Here is a 9,970-nt window from a genome sequence, read left to right as displayed (position 1 = left end):
CCTAATGAGTATAATCTGAATGTTAGGAAAGCAGAGTGTTTGACTAAATCGACTACCATTAATTTTTAATTTAACATTTTTTCTTAAATGAAAATATTCTTCTGGAGATCATGCTTACTGAACATACTCGTGGTTCCAGTCCCACACAGTATTTGAATTCCATAAGGTGTGTGGGAGGCTTTTTTAAATCCACATAATTTTGTGTTATTTTTTTACATGTTAAATTATTATCATCAGATGGAGGGGAAATTAAACATTCTGAATGTGTTAAAAATCTCTCTTCTTGACTCCTATTACCAACTGCTAACTACTGCTAAAACTCATCCAATTTTGGAACACGAACAACCTTGATAACATCAAACTTAAGACAAAATAAAAATAGAGCTTGATAAACTACGTGAATTGAATTCCAGTATTTCAGAACACAGTATAAAGCTTTTATTGCCTTAACAAATGTAACTCAATGTATTAATACTTCAAAGACTTCAGTTAGCTAGCTAGACTTTGCCTAACTATGCTTTTATTAAGAATATCCAGAGCTACAGTCATCATGGAAAAGAGGTGAGCAAAATCAAGTCTGATTTTTACAAAGCATTTGGAATTTTTTTTTTTTTTTTTTTTTGCCGGAGGGATGGGGTGTGGGAGAGGAAGAGCAAGAAGGATACTGTGGAAATTTTTCACAAACTTTTACCTTTGTACCGTTTTCCCCTGCCCTATATGATGCATATATAATGTACAATTAGAATTCATCTAAGTCTGGGTGGGAGGAATGTTAGGATGGAAGACAAAATGATGGTTAGGGTTTCTCTTTCTTTTTTGTGGGAGGAAAAGAGAAGAGCAAATATGGATATCACATTGCTCATTTGGCTCCTTGAAGGTAAACAGTAAACAGTGCCTCTTTCATTATCTGTATTATTTGTTCTGCTATAAAAACTATATCATGACATATGGCCCCTTATAATTGTTGGGTTTTATCAATATTCAGTTTTTTAGTTTATTGTTATTTGATTCTTAACTGCCAGCATGCTCTCGTTTTTATTGTATTTATTTGTATTATATTTATGTTATCATTATGTTAGCTATAGTCAGAACACTATCTTTTACATTGAAGGGACTTTCCTAGAGCACAGCTCTACACAGTAGGTGAAATTCACCTAAGTGTGGAAGGCTTTTCGCTTAGGGGCTGTTCAAGGGTGATCTGGCCATGAATCCTCTAACATTGATCTGAATCAGTGTTTATTCAGAATAAAAAAAGTCAACAATATGGTATTCTTTGCTCACCTTCAGTATTACAGGGATAAAGACTGCTGGATCTTTATAACACTTTCAAAATAGGGTTATTTAAGATGTGAAATATGGAATAATCCCCTTGATCGTTAATGCTGGGGAACTGACATGTGGACCCAGGAGGTCTTATGCAGGAAGCCCTATATGGTTCCAGTTCTTCGCCCCAACTCTGGATTGGAGGTGGGTTTCAACACTGGAGAATAAAAGAAGGAGCTGACGACTGTAAACATGCACTTGTTCAAAACTCCAATGAAGTCAATGGTTATATATATATTATATATAAAATATATAATATATAAAAAAAAATACACACACACACACACACACACGCATACATAGCATTATGTGATGTAGTCGCTAGTCTCTACTGACTATTAAATTTTCTAAGGATCAGGTGCTTACCCTTAAGTGATGTGGAATAGTGCCTTTCGCCATTAAAGTAAATGAGACTGTTTGAAGGGTATATTGCCACTAAGCTTGAATAAGGGTATCATAAACCAGTCCTAGTTTTGAACTGAAAATTAAAAGTAAACAAACTAAAATAGCCTATACCTATGCCTGTCAGCTGGCCTGACAGCTACAAATACTTGAACTAGAGATCTCTTGTGGATAGCTAACTAGCAAGATAGATAGATAATATATTAGAGAGAAAATGAATGCTGCCTTTTTGACTACAAGAAGAAAAGAGATCATATATATTAGAAACATAGGATGTTTTAAACACCAAGAGTCACAGTCAGCCCTGGATTAATGAAGCGTCAGATTAAAAAAAACAGTAGGTTCTTAATGTCAGAAGGTCTCACTGCAGGTCATAAATATCTGGGGTCTATGTGACTATTTAACGTCATTCTGTTTGTAAGCTTCTTATAATAACAGTGGTTTCCTCAAGAGATCATTAGCTTATTGTGTACCTAACTTAAGTCTGCTACACTTAAGCTACAGTAAATATATTTCATTTCCCCAAGGAACAGCCAGGTGAAAGCGGTTAAGTAAAGTTCAAATGGCTGTTAAATTAAAAATAATAAGAAGTAAAAAAGTTATTTATGCCCTAACATGTCCAGTGAGACCTTCATCTTACACAGCCTCACAAGCATATCTTAATATTCAGAACAACAAGCAGAGGGTAGAATATATTATTTACTTTTTTATTACTATTATTAGTTGCATTGCCATTGTCAAATTCTACCTTGTAACAACATTCTTTCAAAAGGATGGCCATGGAGCTTTTCGGTGCCAAATGGGAGACTAAATTACGATACAAAGAGTTAAAATAAAAAGGTTTGCATGCATAATTTTCTAAAGGCCAGATTGTGATATCCTTACTCACATTGGCAAGTACTCCCCAAACAGTCCCACTAATGGGAGTGGTCACTATGTCCACTCAAGGGTTAAAGTACTATTAAACAATAGCAGAAATATCACAATCTGACCCTAGGTAACGTGTTCCTCTTGTTCCAATCCTCGTTCTCCCTTCCTCACTGCTCTTCCACCATGTTTTTCTTGTATTCCCTTACCATGCTTCATGTTTCTTTGTAGACCAATATGCTCTTTGGGACAGGGACTGTGTCTTCTACAGGTCTCAAAGCACATTTTGGGTGCATAGCGGTTGTTGCTTTGCTACTGCTGTTTTTGTCTTCACTGGACTGTATTTTTAATGGTCTGCGAAGGGTATTTAGGCCCTGGTCCTGCACACACTTTTGCACGTGCTTATATTTACACGAGTGAGTACTCTTATTGAAGTCAAAGGAACTACTGATGTGTGTAAAGTTGAGCATGTGCCAAAGTCAGGGCTTTAGAGACAGAGATAAGCATTCTCTTTAGGTTTATATGCTGAAATTCTAATTCAAAGGCAGTCTGTCAATAAGAGCATATATTTTATTTGCCACACTGGTAAGAAACCAAATAAATACGTAAGATTTTGCTTTAGTTTAACATACAGATACTACAGTCACTGGGAAATGTTAAGTTTGAGTTTAAAGTGCATAGTGCAATTAAAATGAACAGCATCTTTGCATGTGAATAGCCTTTCAAGTCGTGCTTTAGGCACCAGTAAAAAAGATATCTCCTGTAATTTACTCAGAAATAAATTGTATTGCAAAAACACACAAGATTGAATGTTATTAAGATTTTTCAAGTTAAGTTTTGTAACTCTGCCCCTACATCTCCTTCTCAGCCTTTACCTGTAGACCAGAAACTTCCTTATCTCACCTAACCTACGTAACAGAAGACTGTTCTTTAACACTATAACATGGAGTCTGGAGCCCCACTCTCTCCTCCCACCTCCACATACAGACCTGGGAACCACCATCCCACCCAAAGACAATGTTACTCACCTTGTGCAGTAATTAAAAGTTCTTTGAGACGTCTCTCTCTCTATGGGTGCTCCACTTCCAGGTGCACATAAGCCTCTTGAGCCTTCAGTCAGAGAGTTTTCCACTAGCAGTGAGTGTTTGGCCCTCACATGAACCCTATATTTCCTCGTGATGAATACCAAGGCAATATAGAGATGTACAAGTGAAACACCCTCAGTTCCTTCTCCACCCAAACAACATCTCCACAGAGAACAGTCTGAAGCAGAGGGGAAGGAAGCGTGGCTAGTAGAGCACCCATAGGGACTCACATCTCAAAGACTGCAGTTACTGCACAGGATGAGTAAACTTCTTCTTCTAGCAGTGTCTTAGACACTGGTATGTTCTTAAACAATGCTGTGGGTGTTGCTTGTGACCTGGTAGAATGTGCTATCACCCTTTGAGAAGGATGAATGCCTGAGGTCTCAATACATTCAATGCCTGAGGTCTCAATAGGTCACAATACATCCAGATATCCATATCAGTAGTCTCTGGGCAGAAATCATGGATCCCCAGGATCTGTCTGCAAAGGAGATGAATAGCCTGGGTGAGCTTCAAAATTACTTGGTCCTATCAAAGTAGAAGGCCAGCGCCATTCTAAGATCAAAGGTATGAAAATGGGACTCCTGCAGAGAGTTGTGGCTTTGGGAAAAACACTGGTAGTTGAATAGTTTGATTAAGGTGGAACTTCGAAAGAGTCTTAAATAAGAAGTTAGGGTATAGACCTAAAGAAACCTGATCCTTGAATAATCTTCTAAAGGGGGGTGGATCTGCCATCAAAGCACCAATCTCCCCAACTCTACAGGCTGACATGATGGCTACTAAAAAGGCCATCTTCATAGATAAATGGAGAAGAGAACAGGTTGCCATAGATTTGACTGGATGTTTCATAAACTAATTATGAGGTCTCAGACTCTAGTCTGGCAGAGATTCCACAAACCCTTAATAAACTTAGATGATACAGGCTGGGAAAATATGGAAACCCCTCTATAGCTGGATGAAAGGTTGATATTGTGGCCACATGGACCTTAACTGAGCTAATGGATAATCCCGATTTCTTCAGATCCATCAGATAATCCAAGATGACTGAAAGAGGCACAGATCCAGGCAGTAAGCAGCAATGACAGCACCACTGGCAGAATCCCTTCATTTCTGCAGGTAAGTAGTACGGCTTAATCTCTTCCTGCTATTCAATAACTCAAATTCTCTTCCTCAGAGCAGGAGGAGTCTAACTCCATGAACCATTGAGGAACCACACAGAGATGGAGAATTTCTATTTTGGGGTGAAGCACATGACACCCATCCTATGAGATGAGATAAGGAGTATACAGCAACTTGAGCAGCCGATAGATGCCTAGATGAAGCAGGTAAGGGTACCCAGCTTGTCTAAGCCATGTTGATATTATAAGGATACCCCTGTCCCATCTGATTTTGTTCGTCATCCTCTGTATCAGTAGAGTTGGAGGAAATGCATAGAGCAGACCCTTCTTCCAGGACAGAAGAAAGGCATTGCCCAAAGAGTGCTACCCAGACCCCCTCTTGAGCAGAAAAAAAGGGCAGTTCTTGTTCCTGGAGATGGAGACGATATCCACCTCCAGAAGACCCCATCTTTGGAGTATGATGTGGAGGACTTGAGAGTCTAGCTCCCACTTGTAGTCCTATGAGAAGTGTCTTATGGACACCGGGTGTGGTGTTCTGAATGTGTAGGAGGTACACAGCTGAAATTTGGATCGGACAGGCTATGCATTAGTTCCATAGCTTCATGGCTTCAGCTCCTCTCTACTTGTTGATATACAACATACAGGACAACTGTCCATCATGACCCTGATTGATTTGCCCCGATGAGGGGCAAAAAATGGAAGTAGTCAATTCTGGCAGCCCTGAACACCAACATGTTGATGAGATTGGTTTCCTGAATTGTCCATCTGCCCTGAGTCATGAGAGCATTGAGATAAGCTCCTTATCCCAACAGTAATTAGTCTATTCTTAAAGATAGTGATGGAGCTGGATGACAGAAGGGAATGCCTGCTCACACACTGAGTTGATCTTTCCACCAATTCAGGAAGCTCAAGTTCAATCTGTGTGTTCAAAGTGTCTCTGATTGGAAAATAGGTCATTCTTAGCCAAATTGACAGCAGTGGAGGCATAGTCTTGTGTGATTGGTCACAAAACTACATGTTCCCATGTGTGCCAGGAGCTGAAGACAGTTCCTTATAGTGGTCTGAGGATTCCTCTGAATTATCCATGCCAAACCTGACAAGGTTATGAATCTGTCAAAGGGAAGGCAGGCTGTACTTGTCAACAAGTCCAAAGAAGCTGTATCCTGTTACAGGGTTAACATGGATTTCCTTACATTTAGCTGAAGGCCTAACTCCTGGAACAGAGCACGGGCCACCTGCGGGAAAGGTAGAACTGCTTCTTAAGAATGGCCCTTGAGTAGCCAGTCATCAAGGTATGGGAAGACCATGATTGCCTCCTGTTGGAGGTATGCAGCCACTACCGCCAGGACCTTGGAGAACACTCTTGGGGCAGAGGAGAGACCAAAGAGAAGCACTCAGTATTAGAAATATTCCTGGTCTATAGTGAATCTTAGGTATTTCCTGTGAAAAGGGTGAATCAGTATATGGAAATAGGCATCTTGTAGGTTGAGGGACCAAAAACAATGCCCCTCCCCCGTGAAGGAATTATAGCTGCCAAAATCACCATTCTGAACTCCTAAAGAAGTTGGTAAAGCATCAGAAGTCTTAGATCTAAAATCTGTCTCCACCATCCATACTTCTTTGGTACAAGGAAATACTTTAAGTAAAACAGTTGCGATCTTCCCTGTGACTATCAAAGAAGCCATGGACTGAAACAGATAAGACTAACTGGAAGTCCGTTTCATCCTCCTCATCATCATCCAGTGGAGGAGCCCACATAGAAAAGGGTGGAGAGTTCTGTGGTACTGGGGAAAGACAGCAGTCTGGAGACCAAGGTCTCAGTACAAAAAGATGCTCGGTACCCATGAGCACTGGGATTCCAGCTCATCCATTGTGGACAGGTCCCTCACATATCCAAACTCTTGCAGTACCGAGTTGGGAATCGGTACTGATATGGTAGCTGAGAATATGGTGGCTGAAGCTGACAGTACCACTGATGTGTACCAATGTAGGTGGTGATGGACTCTGGAACAGTTACTTGCTCGGTTCCAAATGGGTAAGTGCCGACAGCGGGAATGAGCTTGATGGTACAAGACTTATCCTTGCTTTCCTTGTCCCTTATAAAGGGTACTGAAGCACTGTAATAGACATGTCTCTCCCTCAAGCTCTGGGGCTTTCCAGCTCTGCTGGTACTGCACGAGAAGTCCTTCAACTCAGTGGTATGGAACCAAGAAGTTGAGTCTACAGAGAACATAGATCTTGCAGGGGAGCAGGGCTTTTTATTTATGTATTTTTAAACAGGCTCCTTCAGATGAGAGTCCGTACTCTTTTTAGGAGCCCTCTCAGAAGCCTACAATGACCTCCCCTTCTTAGGGGAAGCTTGTGCCAAGGTGGAAGGGGTGTTGGATCTGTCTGGAGACAGATGTATAAGGGGGCAGTCTCCTGACCTGACTCAGACTCTGGTCGAAGTGAGGACTTCATCATTAACAGTCTGAGCTTCATCTCTATTTTTTCTTGCACTTGACTTGAGGGCTAGGCAGAAACTTCACTTCTGGGAGACGTGGGACTCCCCCAAACAATGGACACACTTAGAGTGGCCGTTGCTAAGAGGTAAAGCCTCTCAGCAGGAAAGGCAATGTTTTAAGCCTAACAAGCCAGGTGTGCTTTGCCAGAAAGACAAGGCTCCCCAAGGAGAAAACATACTATCCTCTCACTAATTAATTATAACTACTACTAACAACTAACGATACTAACTAACTATAAGAATACAAAACAGCTGAGACATGCTCAAGGTGGACACTCTAGAGCTCCATCTCAGGCTGAAGCAGTAGAGAAAAAACTGAGGGCGGTTCGCCAGCACATCCCTTATGGCCTCACTGTCCAGCACGAGGAAGCATAGGGAGCATGGGCAGGTCAAACAGGCACGGTTAGTGGAAAAAATCTCCGATCAGGAGCTCGAGAGACTCACATGCCTCTGAAGTGGAGTACCCTTAGGGACACTACTCAAAGAACGCAGCAGCTACTCAACGCCCCCACCAGTTCATATGCCCATGAGGGACACAGATAGCTACCTTTTATTTCTTAGTATCTATACAGAAATGAAAAAGGCCAGTTAAATGTCTGATTTGTGTTTCCCAAACATAGGTCGCATGTCCTGCTGTTCCTGGAATTAATCAAGTATTCAGTGTGTAGATTTGCATCAGGTTGGAACCTCAATTTCTCAGCTGATATTCTGGTCTCCTGTTTAGTCTACTACAATTATTCTAGGATTTTTGCCCTCAGGAGAGTGCATAAAATAACAACAATTTTTACAAGGTATCTTACTGCGATTATCATATGGAAAAAAAGTCACCAACAAGAAACTCTGAGACAAATAAAAAGCAAGGAAAAGACTGTTGGGCTTGTATGGAGCAGTTATTAGGACTATGTTACAGGTTGGAACTCCTTTCAAGTACAGTAGAAGTCATTAAGAAATCACACTCCTAGTCAAAGTATATGTAAAAAAAGTAACTGTTGGCAAATGTTGATTTTTTTAATGGCAATCATTGTGGGCTGGAATCAGATGGTGCAAGTTGGTGTATCTCCATAGACTTTGTGGTAAGATGAGGCCCTGAAACATAAACCCTTATATCAGAGGCCCGGTATGAGGCCTAAGGCCTGAACTAAAGTAATGGTCAAGTAAAGTAATGGCTTTGTTAACATAAATCGAAGTTAAGCTGTGAGCCAGAGGCAGGCTCTGCTCACAGAAGCTGGCAAAGAAAGAGCTGATGTTGCAAAAATACACATACTTAAAAGGAACTGGACACAAGAGATATAAACATATGCCAGGATGATAGCAAAACACTCCGATACTTGTACATTACACAAAGATAACAAAGAACAGGTCGACCCATCCTAAAGACAGGGGCAAATGGGTAATATGATGGATAGAGTTGTTTTGTTCAAACCAACATGTGCAAGGTGAGAGGCAGCACCTTACTACATAGAGGGGTTGTACCTCAATACATCAGGAGTGATGTGTAACTTGTTTGTACCTGTGTATAAGAATGCACCCCTGAGGAGCTGTCTTTGTCTGGCCTGGGGGCAGTGGAGAATCCCGCCACTGACTGAGCTGGTCCATTGTCAGAGAGCACATATGTACTAGCAGAACTGTAGACATCTGATCCAGGCAGCTAGAGACTGTGTTTCATTTGGCAATAAACCTGGCCAGGTGCCTTCATACTTTATCGGAGTCTGTGGTCATTGGGGGTTTTCTCGGGGTCTACTGTGTCGGCGACCTGCAGAGCTGGGGCAGCACACAGAGGAAACACACATGCACGCAGCCGACTGTTATCAACATTGAACAGAGCAGAGCACCACATCGGTGACGTCTGACAACAGCTACATCAATTTACACCAATTGATGATGTGGCACTGTAGATATAAGGGAAGGAGACAACTCCATTGCATACTGTGGGAATCAAATGGAAACAAAAGTACAGAGAAATGTAAGTTGATTACAAACGTGTTTATTTGAATGCCTAATCTGAGTCCAGCATGTGCACCTCTCCACTCCTCTTGATTGCGTATGTTACCTTTCCCTTGCCTTCCCTTTGGTGGTCCAGGTTCCAAATGTAGCTCAGGGCTATCTTCCTCTTGCCTAGATAGGACCCTGAGTCCTTCACTTCCATTCAGGACCTCCTTCCACCATGCTATAAGCATTTAATTGTGTATTTATTCAAGACATCTAGGATTTAGTTATCCTGCCTGAGACTTTCCATATAAAATTAAATTGACTAGTTAGTCAATCATCAGAAGTACTGAAGTGTGTGTCTTTTTGGGGGTGCAGGGTAAGAAAGGGGTAATTGTGATTTCATATTTGGGCCAGTGTTGATACCGTTGATTAATGTCAGCTTGCACTGCTCCCCCCACCCCCAGGTGGATATTAAATCAGCAATACTGCACAGTATCATCGCCTATTGCTTAGATATAGCTGGTTTCCTGATATTAAATGGTCTGGACATGATGGAGGATCTAGCCGATGATAACAGTCCACTGGGATATTATTCCAACACACTGTGCACCCATTTTTCCAGTTGCTGCAATTATAGGATTACCAATTTGTTTACAAATGAGAATGTTCCCACAAGGCACGTTGGTGATGAAAGGTACTATTTGGGGTAATATAACAAAAACAAACTGCTATAAAATGAAAAC

The 9,970-nt window shown here is 41.2% G+C and overlaps 1 long non-coding RNA gene across 1 annotated transcript; it reads left to right on the top strand.

Annotated features, from left to right (window-relative positions):
• The first annotated feature begins 361 nt into the window (after positions 1-361).
• Positions 362-8,939, top strand: LOC125644915 (uncharacterized). The gene is made up of 3 exons (XR_007359147.2): positions 362-561; positions 4,699-5,002; positions 7,919-8,939. It is a non-coding gene; the product is annotated as an uncharacterized LOC125644915 (long non-coding RNA).
• Positions 8,940-9,970: the final 1,031 nt, after the last annotated feature.

The sequence above is a fragment of the Caretta caretta genome, chromosome 11, assembly GCF_965140235.1.
Source record: "Caretta caretta isolate rCarCar2 chromosome 11, rCarCar1.hap1, whole genome shotgun sequence".
NCBI lineage: Eukaryota > Metazoa > Chordata > Testudines > Cheloniidae > Caretta > Caretta caretta.
Note: the sequence above shows the minus strand (reverse complement) of the source record. Positions and strands in the feature narration are given on the sequence as shown.